Raw genomic sequence first — 21,234 nt, forward strand, 5'->3', positions numbered from 1 at the left:
CCTCATCACCTGAGCTGCTCGGACCTGGGAAGAGCACAAAACGCAGGCCCAACCGAGTCTGTGCCTCTGAGGACTACCCGAGTGCCTGAACCTGAGCGGCTTGGACCTGGGAGGTGCATGCAGCCCAGGGCCAGCCTCAGATTGTTCCCGGTGGAACAACCTAGAGCCCGAGCAGTGTGGGCAGGGAGGCTACACGTGCCGTGAGCGGGGGCAGACCCAGTGTGGCTGAGGCACTGTGAGCGCACGCCAGTGTTATTTGTTTGCAGCATCACTCCCTCCCTCCCTCCCCACAGCGCAACTGAACAAGTGAGCCTAAAAAAAAAAAGTGTCCTCCACCGTCCCCTTTGTGTCAGGGCGTAAACCAGACACTGAAGAGACCAGCAAACAAAAGAAGCTATAACAGAGGGAAACGCCTTGGAAGCTACAGGCAATAGATTAAAACCCTGTGGTTACTAGGACTACATAGGAAGGCGCCTATAGATCTTGAGAAATATAAGTCGGACCAAGGAACTAGCCAAAAATGAACCGAACCCACGATACTCACAACAAAACCAGAGAAAGTCCTAGATATATTTTTATGATCATTCTTACTTTTTTAAATTTTTTTAATTTTAAGTTCTCTATTGTTCATTTAATTTTCACTTTTATAACCTATTACTTTGCAAAAAAAAAGACCCTATTTTTTTCTTCTTCAGCAAACTTCATATATATATATATATATATATATAAAATAATTTTTTGACCTTGTTTTTTTGTTTTGTTTTTTTTTCTTCTTTTCTTTAACATTGTATTTTTGAAATTCCAAACTGTACTCTAGATTTTTAATTTATGTTTTTTGATATTTGATATCAATTTTGTACCTGTAGTTTCTTTATAATTTTTGCGACATTGCTTGTTTTTGTTTGTTTGTTTTCTCTTTAGTTTTCTTCTTCCTTTTTTTTAACATTGTATTTTTGAAATTCCAAACTCTACTCTAGATTTTTAATTTTTGCTTTTTGGTATTAGTTATCAATTTTGTACCTGTATTTTCTTGATAATTTTTGCGACCTTGTTTGTTTTTCTTTGTTCGTTTTTTCTCTCTTTCTTTTCCTTCTTCTTTTCTTTAACATCGTATTTTTGAAATTCCAAACTCTACTCTAGATTTTTAATTTTTGCTTTTATGTATTTGTTACCAATTTTGTACCTTTAAGAACCCAATCTTCAGTACCCATTTTTCACTAGGGAGCGAGATTACTGGCTTGACTGCTCTCTCTCCCTTTGGACTCTCCTTTTTCTCCACCAGGTCGCCTGTGTCTCCTCCCTAACCCCTCTCTACTCTACCCAACTCTGTGAATTTCTGTGTATTCCAGATGGTGGAGAACACTTAGGGAACTGATTACTGGCTGGATCTGTCTCCCTCCTTTTCATTCCCCCCTTTTATCCTTCTGGCCACCTCTGTCTCCTTCCTCCTTCTTCTCGTCTCTGTATAACTCTGTGAACATCTCTGAGCGGTCCATTTGTGGAGTGCACATAAGGAAGTGACTACTGGCCAGCCCACTCTCTCCACTATTGATTCCACCTGATCTCATTTGGGTCACCTCTAACTCCCTCGTCCCTCTTCTCTTCTCCATGTAACGCTGTGAACCTTTCTGAGTGACCCTCACAGTAGAGAAACTTTTCTTCTTTAACGTAGATGTTTTATCAATGGTGCTGTATAGAAGGAGAAGTGTTGAAACTACTGTAAAAGTAAGACAGATAACTGGAAGCAGGAGGCTTAAGTCCAAACCCTGACTCCAGGGAACTCCTGACTCCGAGGAACATTAATTGACAGGAGCTCATCAAATGCCTCCATACCGACACTGAAATCAAGCACCACACAAGGGCCAACAAGTTCCAGGGCAAGACATACCAAGCAAATTCTCCAGCAACAAAGGAACGCAGCCCTGAGCTTCAAGATACAGGCTGCCCAAAGTCACCCCAAAACCACAAACATCTCATAACTCATTACTGGACACTTCATTGCACTCCAGAGAGAAGAAATACAGCTCCACCCACCAGAACACGGACACAAGCTTCCCTAACCAGGAAACCTTGACAAGACACCTGTACAAACCCACACACAGCGAGGAAATGCCACAGTAAAGAACTCCACAAACTGCCAGAATACAGAAAGGACACCCCAAACTCAGCAATTTAAACAAGATGAGACAGAGGAATACCCAGCAGATAAAGGAACAGGATAAATGCCCACCAAACCAAACAAAAGAGGAAGAGATAGGGAATCTACCTGATAAAGAATTCCGAGTAAGGATAGTGAAATGGATCTAAAATCTTGAAATTAAAATGGAATCACAGATAAATAGCCTGGAGACAAGGATTGAGAAGATGCAAGAAAGGTTTAACAAGGACCTAGAAGAAATAAAAAAAGAGTCAATATATAATGAATAATGCAATAAATGAAATTAAAAACACTCTGGAGGCAACAAATAGTAGAATAACAGAGGCAGAAGATAGGATTAGTGAATTCGAAGATAGAATGGTAGAAATAAATGAATCAGAGAGGATAAATGAAAAACGAATTAAAAGAAATGAGCACAATCTCAGAGACCTCCAGGACAATATTAAACGCTACAACATTCGAATCATAGGGGTCCCAGAAGAAGAAGACAAAAAGAAAGACCGTGAGAAAATACTTGAGGAGATAATAGTTGAAAACTTCCCTAAAATGGGGAAGGAAATACTCACTCAAGTCCAAGAAACCCAGAGAGTCCCAAACAGGATAAAGCCAAGGCGAAACCCCCCAAGACACATATTAATCACATTAACAAAAATCAAACACAAAGAACAAATATGAAAAGCAGCAAGGGAAAAACAACAAATAACACACCAGGGAATTGCCATAAGGATAACAGCTGATCTTTCAATAGAAACTCTTCAAGCAAGGAGGGAATGGCAAGACATACTTAAAATGATGAAAGAAAATAACCTACAGCCCAGATTATTGTACCCAGCAAGGATCTCATTCAAGTATGAATGAGAAATCAAAAGCTTTTCAGACAAGCAAAAGCTGAGAGAATTCTGCACCACCAAACCAGCTCTCCAACAAATACTAAACAGGAAACACAAAAACGGTGTATAAATTCAAACCCCAAACAATAAAGTAAATGGCAATGGGATCATACTTATCAGTAATTACCTTAAACGTAAATGGGTTGAATGCTCCAACCAAAAGACAAAGACTGGCTGAATGGATACAAAAACAAGACCCCTACATATGTTGTCTACAAGAGACCCACCTCAAAACAGGGGATACATACAGACTGAAAGTGAAGGGCTGGAAAAAGATTTTCCATGCAAATAGGGACCAAAAGAAAGCAGGAGTAGCGATACTCATATCAGATAAAATAGACTTTAAAACAAAGGCCGTGAAAAGAGACAAAGAAGGTCACTACATAATGATCAAAGGATCAATCCAAGAAGAAGATATAACAATTATAAATATATATGCACCCAACGTGGGAGCACCACAGTATGTAAGACAAATGCTAACAAGTATGAAAGGAGAAATTAACACTAACACAATAATAGTTGGAGATTTTAATACCCCACTCACACCTATGGATAGATCAACTAAACAGAAATTTAACAAGGAAACACAAACTTTAAATGATACAATAGACCAGTTAGACCTAATTGATATCTATAGGACATTTCATCCCAAAACAATGAATTTCAACTTTTTCTAAAGTGCACATGGAACCTTCTCCAGGATAGATCACATCCTGGGCCATAAAGCTAGCATTGGTAAATTCAAAAAAATAGAAATCATTCCAAGCATCTTTTCTGACCACAATGCAGTAAGATTAGATCTCAATTACAGGAGAAAAACTATTAAAAATTCCAACATATGGAGGCTGAACAACACGCTGCTGAATAACCAACAAATCACAGAAGAAATCAAAAAAGAAATCAAAATTTGCATAGAAACGGATGAAAATGAAAACACAACAACCCAAAACTTGTGGGACACGGTAAAAGCAGTCCTAAGGGGAAAGTTCATAGCAATACAGGCACACCTCAAGAAACAAGAAAAAAGTCAAATAAATAAACTAACTCTACACCTAAAGCAACTAGAAAAGGAAGAAATGAAGAACCCCAGGGTTAGTAGAAGGAAAGAAATCTTAAAAATTAGAGCAGAAATAAATGCAAAAGAAACAAAAGAGACCATAGCAAAAATCAACAAAACCAAAAGCTGGTTCTTTGAAACGATAAATAAAATTGACAAACCATTAGCCAGACTCATCAAGAAACAAAGGGAGAAAAATCAAATCAATAAAATTAGAAATGAAAATGGAGAGATCACAACAGAAAACACAGAAATACAAAGGATCATAAGAGACTACTATCAACAATTATATGCCAATAAAATGGACAACGTGGAAGAAATGGACAAATTCTTAGAAAAGTACAACTTTCCAAAACTGGACCAGGGAAGAACTAGAAAATCTTAACAGACCCATCACAAGCACGGAAATGGAAACTGTAACCAAAAATCTTCCAGCCAACAAAAGCCCAGGTCCAGACGGCTTCACAGCTGAATTCTACGAAAAATTTAGAGAAGAGCTAACACCTATCCTGCTCAAACTCTTCCAGAAAATTGCAGAGGAAGGTAAACTTCCAAACTCATTCTATGAGGCCACCATCAGCCTAATACCAAAACCTGACAAAGATCCCACAAAAAAAGAAAACTACAGGCCAATATCACTGATGACATAGATGCAAAAATCCTTAACAAAATTCTAGCAATCAGAATCCAACAACACATTAAAAAGATCATACACCATGACCAAGTGGGCTTTATCCCAGGGATGCAAGGATTCTTCAATATCCGCAAATCAATCAATGTAATACACCACCTTAACAAATTGAAAAATAAAAACCATATGATTTTCTCAATAGATGCAGAGAAAGCCTTTGACAAAATTCAACATCCATTTATGATTAAAAACTCTCCAGAAAGCAGGAATAGAAGGAACATACCTCAACATAATAAAAGCTATATATGACAAACCCACAGCAAACATTATCCTCAATGGTGAAAAATTGAAAGCATTTCCTCTAAAGTCAGGAACTAGACAAGGGTGCCCACTTTCACCATTACTATTCAACATAGCTTTGGAAGTTTTGGCCACAGCAATCAGAGCAGAAAAAGAAACAAAAGGAATCCAAATTGGAAAAGAAGAAGTAAAACTCTCACTGTTTGCAGATGACATGATCCTCTACATAGAAAACCCTAAAGACTCCACCAGAAAATTACTAGAACTAGTCAATGACTATAGTAAAGTTGCAGGATATAAAATCAACACACAGAAATTCCTTGCATTCCTATACACTAATAATGAGAAAACAGAAAGAGAAATTAAGGAAACAATTTCATTCACCATTGCAACGGAAAGAATAAAATACTTAGGAATATACCTACCTAAAGAAACTAAAGACCTATATATAGAAAACTATAAAACACTGGTGAAAGAAATCAAAGAGGACACTAATAGGTGGAGAAATATACCATGTTCATGGATTGGAAGAATCAATATAGTGAAAATGAGTATACTACCCAAGGCAATTTATAGATTCAATGCAATCCCTATCAAGCTACCAACAGTATTCTTCACAGAGCTAGAACAAATAATTTCACAATTTGTATGGAAATACAAAAAACCTCGAATAGCCAAAGCGATCTTGAGAAAGAAGAATGGAACTGGAGGAATCAACCTACCTGATTTCAGGCTCCGCTACAAAGCCACAGTTATCAAGACAGTATGGTACTGGCACAAAGACAGAAATATAGATTAGTGGAACAAAATAGAAAGCCCAGAGATAAATCCACACACATATGGACACCTTATCTTTGACAAAGGAGGCAAAAATATACAATGGATTAAAGACAATCTCTTTAACAAGTGGTGCTGGGAAATCTGGTCAACCACTTGTAAAAGAATGAAACTAGAACACTTTCTAACACAATACACAAAAATAAACTCAAAATGGATTAAAGATCTAAACGTAAGACCAGAAACTATAAAACTCCTAGAGGAGAACATAGGCAAAACACTCTCTGAAATACATCACAGCAGGATCCTCTATGACCCACCTCCCAGAATATTGGAAATAAAAACAAAAATAAACAAATGGGGCCTAATTAACCTTAAAAGCTTCTGCACATCAAAGCAAACTATTAGCAAGGTGAAAAGACAGCCTTCGGAATGGGAGAAAATAATAGGAAATGAAGCAACTGACAAACAACTAATCTCAAAAATATACAAGCAACACCTACAGCTCAACTCCAGAAAAATAGATGACCCAATCAAAAAATGGGCCAAAGAACTAAATAGACATTTCTCCAAAGAAGACATACAGATGGCTAACAAACACATGAAAAGATGCTCAAAATCACTCATTATCATAGAAATGCAAATCAAAACCACTATGAGGTACCATTTCACGCCAGTCAGAATGGCTGCAATCCAAAAGTCTACAAATAATAAATGCTGGAGAGGGTGTGGAGAAAAGGGAACCCTCTTACACTGTTGGTGGGAATGCAAACTAGTACAGCCACTATAGAGAACAGTGTGGAGATTCCTTAAAAAACTGGAAATAGAACTGCCTTATGATCCAGCAATCCCACTGCTGGACATACACACTGAGGAAACCAGAAGGGAAAGAGACACGTGTACCCCAATGTTCATCGCAGCACTGTTTCTAATAGCCAGGACATGGAAGCAACCTAGATGTCCATCAGCAGATGAATGGATAAGAAAGCTGTGGTACATATACACAATGGAGTATTACTCCGCCATTAAAAAGAATAGAATGAATCAGTTCTAATGAGGTGGATGAAACTGGAGCCTATTATACAGAGTGAAGTAAGCCAGAAAGAAAAACACCAATACAGTATACTAATGCATATATATGGAACTTTGAAAGATGGTAACAATAACCCTGAGTACGAGACAGCAAAAGAGACACTGATGTACAGAAGAGTCTTATGGACTCTGTGGGAGAGGGAGAAGGTGGGAAGATTTGGGAGAATGGCATTGAAACATGTAAAATATCATGTATGAAAAGAGTTGCCAGTCCAGGTTTGATGCATGACACTGGATGCTTGGGGCTAGTGCACTGGGATGACCCAGAGGGATGCTATGGGGGGGAGGAGGGAGGAGGGTTCAGGATGGGGAGCACATGTATACCTGAGGCGGATTCATTTTGATATTTGGAAAAACTAATACAATTATGTAAAGTTTAAAAATAAAATAAAATTAAAAAAAAAATCCACAGGAGGCTTGACTCCCTTTAGGCCACTCAGTGGTCTCCAAGAAATACCCGTCGGGACTCGAGAGCAGAGCAGAGTTCTTTCCTTCCTCTCGAGATGAGGTCTGACTCCTCGGGTGAATCTAAAATGCAACCCCGAGATCTCTGTCGCCCCTGGAGAGGAACATTAGGTCCTGGACACAAGCTTAGATGAGGTCTCTTTTGCCCTGAAGTGACTCGAGAGCAATCCCTAGCTCTCTCTCGCAACTCCAATGGAAGATTGGACTTCCCTGGGCCAACACAAGAGGAAGCCTGAATTCCCCATCATAACTCGAGAATCCCGCCGAAACTCGAGAAAAACCACATGGTTACCCTGTCATCGCAAGATGAGGCCCTTGCCCGCTACAGCGTCTAAAGAGAAGTCCCAGGTTTCTTCTTGAAGTGTTTTCACACTTCAAGTGTGAAAACTTGGCACCCTTGATGTGATTCCAAAAGTTCGCTGACACTCTGGTCTCTCTCGAGGGGAACACCGAGGTTCCCGGTACGACTTCATCTGAGCCACTTCTCCCCTTCTGATTGCGACTGGAGGGTCGACTCCCGTGCTTTGTCTGGAAGGGGTTCCCAACCTTCCCGGCGCACCTCAGGATGAGGCCGGTCTAACGAGAATATTTGAGACGTAGCTTCATGGGTGGTAACACATGCTGAAAGACCCCGATTCCCCGGTCCACTCTTGATAAGAACCCGATGCCCGGACATCTCTTGAAAGGCAACCCTGTGGAAGAAGGCACAACACGAAGGGGCACTGACACCCTCGTGCATCGTCCGGAAAAACCCGCAGATTCCAAACACAGTTCGACAAGTTGCCTGTCACCCCGTGAATAACTCGAGAGGCAAGCGGAGTTCCATTCCTCCTTACAAGACGAGGCCTGACTCTCCTGTCCCAACTCTGCAGGGACCCTGCGATCAGAGTCAGAAATGGAGACGGACCCTGAGGTTCCTGCCTCCACTCGAGATGAGGCCCTCTTCTATTGCACCAAACCCAGTGGAGTCCCGAGAGGGCCCTCCCAACTCCAGGGTATCCTTGACTTCTCAGAGGCACACTGAGAAGCTCCCTGAGGCCACCGGCACTAGTCGAGGGAACCCAGGGTTTACTGCCGTGACCCAAGAAACACCTTGAAAGTCCTTCTTTAACGGTTCTTGAGGCCCAATACACCTTCCATGACTCTAGAGCAATGACGCGCTCCCCCTCGCAATGCACATGGAGACCTGACTTCCCAAGCACCACATGAGAGGCTCCCTGAGCTCCCCGTAGTACCTCATGAGAAACCCCACACTGGCGCTGCAGCTCGAGAAAACCCACAAGACGCCCCCTTCATCGCGAGATGATGGCCTTCTTTTCCTGCATGGCCTGGAGAGCAATCACGAGTCCTCTTTCCAAACTCCACAGGAGGCTTGACTCCCTTTAGGCCACTCAGTGGGCTCCAAGAGATACCCGTCGCAACTCGAGAGGAGAGCGGAGTCCTTCGCTTCCCCTCGAGACAAGGACTGACTCCCTGGGTGCATCAGGAAAGCAACCCCAAGATCCCTGTCCCCCCTGGAGACGAACATTATGTCCTGGACACAAGCCTAGATAAGGTCTCTTTTGCCCTGCAGTAACTCAAGCGCAATCCCTAGCTCTCCCTCGCAACTCGAATGGAAGACTGGACTTCCCTGGGCCAACACAAGAGGAAGCCTGAATTTCCTGACCTAACTCGAGAATCCCACCACAACTCGAGAAAAACGACGTGGTTAACCCGTCACCACAAGATGAGGCCCTTGCCAGCTACAGCGTCTCAAGAGAAGTCTCACGTTCCATCTTGAAGTTTGAAACGGTACTTAGCACCTTTGATGTGACTCCAAAAGTTCCCCGACATCCCAGTTTTACTCGAGGGGAACATCGAGGTTCCCGGCACCACTTCATCTGAGCCCCTTCTCCCCTCCTGATCGGCACAAGAGGGTCGATTCACTTGCTTTGTCTGAAAGGGTTACCGACCTTCCTGGTGCACCTCAGGTTGAGGTCCGTCTCAAGAAGAAATTCGAGACGTAGGCTTGTGGGTGGTGCCACATGCCGAAAGATACTGATTTCCTGGTCTGCTCTTGATAAGAATCTGAAGGCTGGATACCTCTTCGAAGGCAACCCTGTGTATGAAGGCAAAAAACGAAGGGGAACTGACACCCCCATGCATCGTCTGGATAAAACCGCAGGTTCCACACACAGCTCGACAAGTGGCCTGTTATCCGGTGAACAACTCGAGAGTCCAGTGGAGTTCCATTCCTCCACACAAGACGAGGCCTGACTCTCCTGTCCTAACTCTGTAGGGACTCTGTGTTCAGAGTCAGAAATGGAGAGCAACCCTGAGGTTCCTGCTTCAAATCGAGATGAGGCCCTCTTCTGACAAGGTCCAGCCTCGGCTGGTCCAGGGTTTTCGAAGGGGAGACAGAGTAGGCGACCTATTGATTTATTTATCGAAGATATAAAGAGTAATAGAATGAGGATAGCTCAGTAGGAAAATTTAGTGGAGAAAAGAAGCTGAGTAGCTTGGTTTATGCGGAAAATCAGTATAACCCGTGACACCAGGTTAGCTCTGACCACGGAGGCCGCAGGCTCCCTCTCCAATAGCGAAAAGTGCCCCACCTTAGACACCTTCTCAAGTGGTCTTCGAAGCCCAGGCAAATAAATGGTCGCAGAGGATATCCGCGCTCCAGGTGGACACTCATCTGAAAATTGAGGGGAAGAATGACATTAGGAGACTAAGCGTTGGCAATCAAGGCCCGTAGCTTTAGTTTCAACAGGGGTTTTTATACCCTAAGTTACACATAGAGGATAATGGGGATGCAAAGACAGCAGCCGTTGATCCTTATCAAAAACCAGAGTTTCTGTCCTGCAAATGTATCGTATACAAACGGTTTAGGTGATTTACATCATCTTCTAGCCAGAAGACCTATTAACATTTTATGACTCTTGACAAAGACTTATCAACCGTAAGACTTATTTTCTCTAAGAGTAATTATTTTAAGGTTTGGCCCCATCTTTCGAAGATAAAATTGCATTCCTATAGGGCAGATGTGTAATGGGCTTACAACAAAGGAAATAATTTATTACCTTAAGGGTCTAAAGTTAGTAACACCAAGGCCACTACTTATTTCTTCTACATACCAACTATATTAATTAATACACATTCAAGGATACAATTCAGGGGATGTGGAAACTTGGCAACAAGCATTGGTTCATCAATGAAATCTTTTACTAGTTTCATTCTGACAGTTTCTAACTCTCTGAGAGGCTCTAAGCTATTTGAATATCTTAAGCTTCCCGTGCCTCTCGAGGCTCGGAGACTGTAAACAATTGTATGCATTGCTGTAGGAGACCGGGTAAACTTGTCAGGCGAGTTAGAGAGCCATCTGACGTGTTTGGATTTAAACACTCCTAATTGCCCAGGAACTTTATTAATTGGAGCTGTAAGTTAGCTCTTTGACAGAGAGAGTGAGATGGTGGTGGGGGACAGCCCCCAGTAAAGTCAGAGGGGAGAGCACAAAGCAATAAAGTAGGCAGACTCTGGTTTTGGGGGGTAGATGCTCAAGAATATGCGGGAGGACTCCCGAGGCTCGATCCCGCCTTTGTGCATGCCCAGCCTCCTTCCTCATGACCTTTGTCACGAGTGGACTGTCTCTCGCCGGCTCCCGGCATCTCCCCGTTTTTTATTTCTTAAAACAGCCAGATGTAGCTCAGTCGCGAGCCTCTGAATACTCTGCCGAAGAATCCTGACAATACAAGGAAGAATGATTATGAGAAGCAGAATTAAAGCAGCCACCGCAGCATAGCTAAAGACATTAGACAGAATATTCTTTCCTGAGATGTAGTTAGGGAAAGTATGGAAGAAATCATTTGCTGTTCCAGCAGCAGTAAAATCTAATCGGGAGTGCTCCATGGTTGCTATTTGATAGTGAAGTTTCCCTACGTCTCAACCAATGTCAGAGCTGTTCCAGATACCTGAAATATGGTTTTTAATCTTTTCCCATTCAAAATCTGTCTCATTTACTTTCAGGGGTGTTCCAAATATCCACCGATAGTCAGCATGACAAGACAATGCCATTTTCACCTTTAAAGCCTGCAATTCAGTCCCAATATGTATTACTGCTTCCTCTAGGGGGTCTACCCTCATTTCTAATTTTCTCTCTATAGCTTCCTGTGTTGCCAATGTTAAAGAAACATTTTTGGACATAGAATCAACATATTGAGCAGTATGTACTTGTTGAGTCAATGATATTGCTGCCACAGTAACAGAAGTGATTGCACTTATCAAAGCTGCTGTTCCCAAGATAATTAAGCCCACAAACCGTCGTGTTTGCATTAAATCCTGTAGTTGTTGTAATACAGCAAGACTATAATTCAATAAGTGGTTACATCATAAGATAAGGTGGATGTTGTAGCATTACAAAGGAGCAAACATTATATTGAGGGTTTAAACAAGATGAACCAGGGAGCAGCTGTAGGCATCAGCCCGGGGGAGCAGTGTCCCCAGCATCAGGAGGCAGAACGCGAGCGGCAGGCTGTGGGCCAAGGCGCCTATGGTGGGCGGAGGGACAGGGTTCGTGGTTTAGGGCTAGCCGCCACCGCTTGGGCTCAGGGCGGTCCCCTCTCGCCGGTGGGGCCACGCTGGTCTGGACGGCACTCCGCGGGCGCGCTTTCCTCTCTGGCCCTCACTCGCTGCACAGACTTCTTTGCTCTAGGTCACGGGGTGCAGAGAGGTGGGTGCGAGGCGCTGCTGGTGGCACGGAGGCGAGAGCTGGCTGGGGGAGGGGGAGCGAGCGAGTGCGCGCGCCGCGAACCTGGTCTTTGGGGAATGTGACATGACGAATTTGTCTGAGATCCAAACCGGAGAATCTGCATTCTGTAGAAATATACAAGCATACCCTCTCCCACAAGTTAGCAACACATCTGGCCTTTTTCACTCTCCCGTAAGGAGGCCTTTTTACTTGACCAGGGGCCGAGTCGTAGCCTGTAATTCAGGCATCTAGTGTCTCATCATTGTAGTCTGCCCCTGTGTGTTTACGTTTAAGTGATTAATTACAATTGGAACATAACTTCACTATTTGTCTAGCTGTTTCCCTATGGATATGTTAATTTAGGTCTAATGTTTAGTTTAGGTCTCTGTATAAATTTAAGTAATAAATGTATAACCTCCTTATCTCATTTTGGTATACAGGTATACAGATATACCTAAATGCAAAATGCATTTATATATGTATTTATATATGGCAACAAGTATAAAGTTATTGACATATAATATATATAAATCAATATACTTGAATTAATCTTTATAATTAATATATTAATTAATATATATTACAACAATACAACACATACACAGCTAATACCAACCAACACAAACCAATATACTGTAATAATACATGTCACACATTTATAATTATACAGTATATAGAACATATATCATCACAGCACATCAATCCATACCAATTAATATCAGCCACACACACATTATATTACTGCCATATATATTTAATTATACAGTATATATATATGTGTGTGTATATAGTATACATATTAATTTATATACAAATTAATTAAGTATAGATCTATAAATAGAATTAGGTATACCTTTATTATATTTTATTTATATCCATACCTAATTAGGCAAACTGTAATTAGGCAAATACATTTATATTATGTATTTATAACAATATATAAAGTATTGTTAAATGTACCACCTGTACAGCATCTCCACCCCACATACCACTTTCTCTAATCCCACCAACTCATTTTCAGTATTATGTGTTGGCCAGGAGCTGGGCCAGTCTTTCCCAGCAATGTTAAGAGACGTCTGTTCCTGTGTCTAATAGCCCTGGCGTTTTATTCTCTTGAAGTAAAAGATCTTTTAAAGGCCTTGGAACTGTAATTTCCTGCACCCAAAAGGCTAGATCACTAGATCCAAATGTTTTGTGGCTCTTAGCTTGAGAAGTCAAGTTTTTCCTTGTCTGATAGTAAGGTAAAAGTAAAAGCTGTGTTACTCTTTGACCTTTATTAATTTGTACAGTTTTGATAGGCAGTGAGATCAAGACTTTAATTTCTCAATATCATCAGAATCTACTACACCATGCACCAGCGAAATTTCTTTTCTTTCTTTTTTTTTTATTTAATTTTTTTTAAAAGAAAGCAAGCTACGCCCCAGGACAAATCTTACAATGTCCTCAGATAGGGGGCCAGCCACTCCGGTTGGAATTGGAGTAAGCGGCACATCAGGGGTTAATATTGTTATTAAATCTCCTTGCCTTTTCGCTTTTCTCCTAGCCTGGGTGAGACCCCCCTGAGGGAGTTTTCTCCAAGGAGCACGCTCTGCATATTGTGTACTAAAAGCTCCTTTGTTTAAAAAACTTTTTATCTTCCTCAGTCTTAGGCAACACTTTGGGAGGCTTTGGGGGCAAAGTGGGGAACTCCTGGGTCCTGGGAGGCACAATCGAAGGCGGTGGCAGTCGCCTTAAATCAGAAAGTGGTGGATAAGTTTTTTAAAGGTTTGCGCAGAGGGGGAGGGAGCTCGCCAGGGCTCTCGGCCGCAGCGTCCTGTAAGCCCTCTCCTTCCTCGGGAGGTAGACCACTTTCTCCCTCCTTTTTTTTTTTTCAATGGCAGAAAATATGATCTGTGCAGTAAATGGAGACTCACCACCATCCACCTCTATAGCCTCCCCCATAGTCTATTTAACAGCCTCGTGACGGAGGTCCAGGACATTTCTAATCATATTCCACAGTCAATAAATATTTGTCTATTCTTAGATGCAGAGAAATCCATTTTTAATTTTTTTTTTAATTTTAGAGAATATTTTTATTTATTTTGTAACCTCTTTACTCTGGCTAAACTGCAGAGGGGACTAGAAAAGAAGCCTCAAGGTGAGGATCAAGTTCATCCTTGGGACTAGAGAAAATCCTTCTCCGGGAAACTCCTAGCGGTGGCCCTTTACCCCGACATGGAGGAGGAGGCATAGGGGGATGGGAGCGTCCCAAAGTTTTCCTCTTCTGTTCCGGAGATCCTTTAACTGTTTGGTAACTAAATCTTACGAACTGTCTGATCGGGGATGTTTCCCTCAACCTCCTAGGAGCGGATGGTCTGATTAGGGATGTTTTCTTAAACTTTTAGGAGCATCTTTAGCTTAAAAAAAAAAAAATCCTCATCAGAATGGCATCGAGCTGCTGGTTCCTCTAAACCTTTTTCAAATTGAGGGGACAGCTGATCTTTCTTTTCATCCCTATCTTTTACATGCTCATTGGCAGTCATAGCAGCTAGCCATTCATTTAGCTGTCGATAGCTAGGTATAGCCTCTTCATTTTCACTTTTCTTTATAACAGGTACCTTTTCAGATTTGCTTTTTTGTTTAACAGGTACTTTTCCAACTTTACTTTCCTCTTTAACAGGTACCTTTTCAAATTCATGAGCTGGATCTAAAACATCTCTAGTCATATTCCACAGAGGAAAGGTGTAAGTAGGGATTTTTTCCAAACCTTGCTGAGCACAATAAGCTCTTAGCTGTTTTCCTAGTTTTTTCAAGATATCTAGGTTAACAGTGCCTTGTTGTAGAAACCAAGGGCAGTGGTCTTGTACAAATGTAAAAAATGATTGAATGGAAGATTTTTTAACCTTGATTCTTCTTTTACTTAATAACTGTAAAATTACTCCTATAAAGAGCTGTCTTTCATTTGATTCAGTGTTGCCCATGTCAGAAACTTAAGGATAGTAAAAGATTTTGCTTTTAGCTATCTAAAGATTAGGCCTTTTTTGTCAGCCTTTTTAGAAACCGTTTTTTCTCTCTAACTCTTCAACACTTCCCACTCCTCTCGCCCTGTCTATTCTACAGGGGGATCTGCAGCTCCCTAAGTGGGATCCTATCTGTCCCGAAAACTGAACACTGGGGGAATGGGGTTGGGGATTTACCTTCGAAATGCCTGTCTCGGGCACCACCTGCAGAGGTCCAGCCCCAGCTGATCCAGGGTATTCGAAGGGAAGATGGAGTAGGCGACCTATTTATATATTTATTTATTCATCAAAGATATAAAGAGTAATAGAATGAGGATAGCTCAGTAGGAAAATTCAGTGGAGAAAAGCAGCTGAGTAGCTTGGTTTACGTGGAAAATCAATATAACCCGTGACACCAGGTTAGCTCTGACCACGGAGGCTGCAAGTGCCCTCTAGAATAGAGGAAGGTGCCCCACCTTAGACACCTTATCGAGTGGGTCTTCGAAGCCCAGGCAAATAAATGGTCGCAGAGGATATCCGCGCTCCAGATGGACACTCATCTGAAAATTGAGGGGAATAATGACATGGGGAGACCAAGCGTTGGCGAGCAAGGCCCGTAGCTTTATTTTCAACACAGGTTTTAATACCCTAAGTTACACATAGAGGATAATAGGGGATGCAAAGTCAGCAGTCTTTAATCCTTATCAAAAACCAGGGTTTCTTTTCTGCAGATTTATCGTATAAAAATGGTTTAGATGATTTACATCATCTTCTGGCCAGAAGACCTATTAACATTTTATGACTCTTGACAAAGACTTATCAACCATAAGAGTTATTTTCTCTAAGAGTAATTGTTTAAAGTTTGGCGCCATCTTTCGAAGATAAAATTGCATTCCTATAGGGAGGATGTGTAATGGGTTTACAACAAAGAAAAGAATTTATTACCTTAAGGGTCTAAAGTTACTAACAACAAGGCCACTACTTATTTTTTCTACATACCAACTATATTAATTAGCACACATTCAAGGATACAATTCAGGGGATGTGGAAACTTGGCAAAAAGCATTGGTTCATCAATGAAATCTTTTACTAGTTTTATTCTGACAGTTTCTAACTCTCTGAGAGGCTCTAAGCTATTTGAATATCTTAAACTTCCCGTGCGTCTCGAGGCTGGGAGACTGTACACAATCGTATGCATAGCTGTAGGAGACCGGGTAAACTTGTCAGGCGAGTTAGAAAACCATCTGAGGGGTTTGGATTTAAACACTACTAATTGCACAGGAACATTATTAGTTGGAGCTGTAAGTTAGCTCTTTGACAGAGAGAGTGAGATGGTGGTGGGGGACATCCCCAGTAATGTCAGAGGTGAGAGAACAAAGCAATAAAGAAGGCAGACTTTGGTTTTTGGGGGTAGATGCTGAAGAATATACGGGGGAACTCCCGGAGGCTCGATCCCGCCTTTGCGTATGCCGAGACTCTTTCCTCATGACATTTGTCACGAGTGGAATGTCTCTCGCTGGCTCCCGGCAATCTTCCATTGCACCAAACGCAGTGGAGTCCCGAGAGGCCCCTCCCAACACCACAGTATCAGTGTCTTCTCAGAGGCACCCTGAGCAACTCCCTGAGGTCACCGGCACAAGTCGAGGGAACACAGGGTATCCTGCCACAACCCTAGAAAGACCTCAAGAGTCCGTCTTCAACGCGTCTTGAGGCCGGATTCCCCTACCATGACTCGAGAGCAATGACACGCTCCCCCTCGCCATGCGCATGGACACCTGACTTCCCTGGCGCCACATGAGAGGCTCCCTGAGCTCCCCGTCATACCTCGTGCGAAACCCCACACTGGCGCCACAGCTCGGGAAAACCCACGAGACGCCACCGTCATCGCGAGATTGGGGACTTCTTTTCCTGCCTGACCTGGAGAGCAATCCCTGGTCCTTTCTCCAAACTTCACAGGAGGCTTTACTCCCTTTAGGCCACTCAATGGGCTCCAAGAGATACCTGTCGTGACTTGAGAGGAGAGCAGAGTACTTTGTTTCCCCTCGAGATGAGGCCTTACCTCGGGTGAGTCTGGAATGCAACCCCGAGATCCCTGTTGCCCCTGGAGAGGAACATTATGTCCTGGACAAAAGCCTAGATGAGGTCTATTTTCCCCTACAGTGACTCGAGAGCAACACCCATCTCTCCCTCGCAATTCGAATGGAAGATTGGTCTTTACTGGGCCAACACAATAGGAAGTCTGAATTTCCCGTTGTTACTCGAGAATCCCGCCGCAACTCTTAAAAACCACGTGGTTCCCCATTCATCACAATATGAGGCCTTTGCCCGCTACAGAGTCTCAAGAGAAGTCCCATGTTTCGTCATAAAGTTCGAAATGCTACTTGGCACCCTTGATGCGACCCCAAAAGTTCCCCAATATACCGGTCTCACTCCAAGGGAACACCGAAGTTCCGGGCACCACTTCATTTGAGCCCCTTCTCCGCTCCTGATCACGGCAGGAAGGTCAATCCCCCTGCTTTGTCTAGAAGGGGTTCCCGACCTTCATGGCGCACCTCAGGATGAGGCCAGTCTCACGAAGAAATTCGAGACATAGCCTCGTGTTGGTGCCACGTGCCGAAAGACCCCGATTTCTCGGTTTTGCTCTTGATAAGAACCCGATGCCCGGACACCTCTTCTAAGGCAACCCTGTGGATGAAGGAACTACACGAGGGGGCACTGGCAACCCTGTTCATCGTCCGGAAAATCCCACAGGATCCACATACAGCTCCACAACTGGCCTGTCACCCCTTAAACAACGAGAGAGGCAAGCGGAGTTCCCTTCCTCAGACAAGACGAGGCCTGAGTATCCAATCCCAACTCTGCAGGCACGCTTCGATCTGAGTCAGAAATGGAGAGGAAACCTGAGGTTCCTGCCTCAACCTGAGATGAGGCCCTCTTCCATTAAAACAAACCCAGTGGAGTCCCGAGAGGCCACTCCCATCTCCACAGTATCCCTGACTTCTCCTAGGCATTCTGAGAAGCTCCTTGAGGCCACCGGCAAACGTCGAGGGAAATAAGGGTTTCCTGCCACAACCGAAGAAAGACCTCGAGAGTCCTTCTTCAACGCGTCTTGAGGTCAGATTCCCCTACCATGGCTCGAGAGCAATAACGCGCTCCCCCTCGCCACGCACATGGAGACCTGACTTCCCTGGCGCCACACGAGAGGCTCCCTGAGCTCCCTGTCGTACTTCGTGTGAAACCCCACACTGGCGCCGCAGCTCGAGAAAACACACAAGACCCCTCCGTCATCGCGAGATGAGGGCCATCTTTTCCTGCATGGCCTGGAGAGCATTCCCAAGTCCTCTCTCCAAACTTCACAGGAGGCTTGACTCCCTTTAGGCCACAAAGTGGGCTCCAAGAGGTGCCCGTCGCGACTCGAAAGGAGAGCGGAGTCCTTTGCTTCCCTTCGACACGAGGCCTGACTCCCTGGGTGAGTCTGGAATGCAAACCTGAGATCCCTGTGGCCCTTGGAGAGGAACATTAGGTCCTGGACACAAGCCTAGATGAGGTCTCCTTTGCCCTGCAGTGACTCGAGTGCAATCCCCAGCTCTCCCTCGCAACTCGAATGGATGATTGGACTTCCCTGGCCCAACACAAGAGGAAGCCTGAAATCCCCTTCGTAACTCGAGAATCCCGCCGCAACTCGAGAAAAACCACGTGGCTCCCCCTTCATCGCAAGATGAGGCCCTTGACCGCTACAGCGTATCAAGAGAAGTCCCACGTTCCATCCTGAAGTACAAAACGGTACTTGGCACCCTTGATGCGACCCCCAAAGTTCCCTGACATACCGGTCTCACTCGAGGGAAACACCAAAGTTCATGGCACCACTTCCTGTGAGCCCCTTCACCCCTCCTGATCGCGACAGGAGGGTCGACTCCCATGCTTTGTCTGCAAGGGGTTCCCGACGTTCCCCGCGAACCTCCAGATGAGGCCGGTCTCATGAGGAAATTCAAAAAGTAGCCTCATGGTTGGTGCCACATGTTGAAAGATCCCGAATTCCCGGTCCACTCTAGATAAGAACCTGACGCCCGGACATCTCTTCGAAGGCAACCCTGTGGATGAAGGCACAACATGAAGGGACACTGACATCCCCATGCATCGTCTGGAAAAACCCGCCGATTCCACTCACAGCTCCAAATGTGTACTGTCACCCCATGAACAACTCGAGAGGCAAGTGAAGTTGCATTCCTTCACACAAGACGAGGCCTTACCCTCCTGGCCCAACTCTTCAGGTACCCTGCGATCGGAGTCAGAAATGGAGAGGAAGCCTGAGGTTCCTGCCTCAACTAGAGAAGAGGCCCTCTTCCATTGAACCAAACTCAGTGGTGTCCCGAGAGGCCCCTCCCAACACCACAGTATCCCTGAATTCTCAGAGGCTCCCTGAGAAGCTACCTGAGGTCACTGGCACAAGTCGAGGGAACCCAGAGTTTCCTGAAGTAACCCGAGAAAGACTTGGAGAGTCCTTTTTCAACGTCTCTTGATGCCCGATTCCCCTACCATGACTCCAGAGCAAGGACGCGCTCCCCTCGCCACAAGCAGGAAAACTGACTTCCCTAGTACCACACAAGAGGCTCCCTGAGTACCCCATCGTACCTCGTGAGAAAACCCACAGTGGCGCCGCAGTTCGAGAAAAACCACAAGATGCCCCCGTCAAGGAGAGATGGGGGCCTTCTTTTCCTGCCTGACCTGGAGAGCAATCCCTGGTCCTCTCTCCAAACTTCACAGGAGGATTGACTCCCTTTAGGCCACTCAGTTGGGTCCAAGAAATACCCGGTGCGACTCGAGAGGAGAGCGGAGTCCTTTGCTTCCCTCGAGACGAGGCCTGACTCCCCGGGTGAGTTTGGAATGCAACCCCGAGATCCCTGTCGCCCCTGGAGTGGAACATTATGTCCTAGACACAAGCCTAGATGAGGTCTATTTTGCCCTACAGTGATTGAGAGCAACCTCCATCTCTCCCTCACAATTTGAATGGAAGATTGGTCTTCCCACGGTCAACACAAGAGGAAGTCTGAATTTTCCATCGTAATTCGAGAATTCAGCCTCAAGTCTTAAAAACCATGTGGTTCCCCCTTCATCGCAATATGAGGCCCTTGCCAGCTAGAGTCTCAAGAGAAGTCCCACGTTCCATCTTAAAGTTCGAAATGCTACTTGGCACCCTTGATGCGACCCCAAAGTTCCCCAACATACCGGTCTCACTCCAGGGGAACACCGAAATTCCCGGCGTCTCCAGGGAAGTCCCATGTTCCGTCCTTAAGTGCGAAACGGTACTTGACACCCTTGATGCGACCGCAAAAGTTCCCCTACACGCTGTGTTCCCTCGAGGGGAACACCAAGGGTCCCGGCACCACTTCATCTGAGCCACTTCTCCCCTCCTGATCACGACAGGAGAGTCGATTCCCCTGCTTTCTCTGGAAGGGGTTCCCGGCCTTCCTGGTGCACCTCAGGATGAGGCCGGTCTCAGGAGGAAATTCGAGACTAGCCATGTGTGAGGTGCCACGTGCCGAACGACACCGATTTTCCGGTCCGCTCTTGATAAGAACCCGATGCCCGGACACCTCTTCGAAGGCAAACCTGTGAGTGAAGGCACAACACGAAGGGGCACTGACACCCCCGTGCATCATCCGGAAAAACCCGCAGGGTCTACACACAGCTCGACAAGGGGCCTGAGACTCCCGGAACAACTCGAGAGGCAACCAGAATTCCATTCCTCAGACAAGACGAGGCATGACTCTCCTGTCCCAACACTGCAGGGACCGTGCAGTCGGAGTCAGAATCGGAGAGGAAGCCTGAGGTTCCTGCCTCCCCTCGAGATGAGGCCCTCTTCCATTGCGCCGAACCCAGCAGAGTCCCGAGAGGCCCTGCCAACTCCACAGCATTCCTTACCTCTCAGAGGCACCCTGGTAAGTTCCCTATAGTCCCCTGCAGAAGTCGAGGGAAACGAGGGTTTCCCGCCGCCACCCGAGAAAGACCTCGAGAGTCCTTCTTCAACGCGTCTTGAGGCCCTAGTCACTTCCCATGACTCGAGAGTGATGACCAGCTCCTCCTCGCCATGCGCATGGTGACATGAGTTCCCTGGCACCGCACGAGAGGCTCCCTGAGGTCCTCGTCGTGCCTCGTGAGA

Source organism: Bubalus kerabau, chromosome 10 (assembly GCF_029407905.1).
Source record: "Bubalus kerabau isolate K-KA32 ecotype Philippines breed swamp buffalo chromosome 10, PCC_UOA_SB_1v2, whole genome shotgun sequence".
NCBI lineage: Eukaryota > Metazoa > Chordata > Mammalia > Artiodactyla > Bovidae > Bubalus > Bubalus kerabau.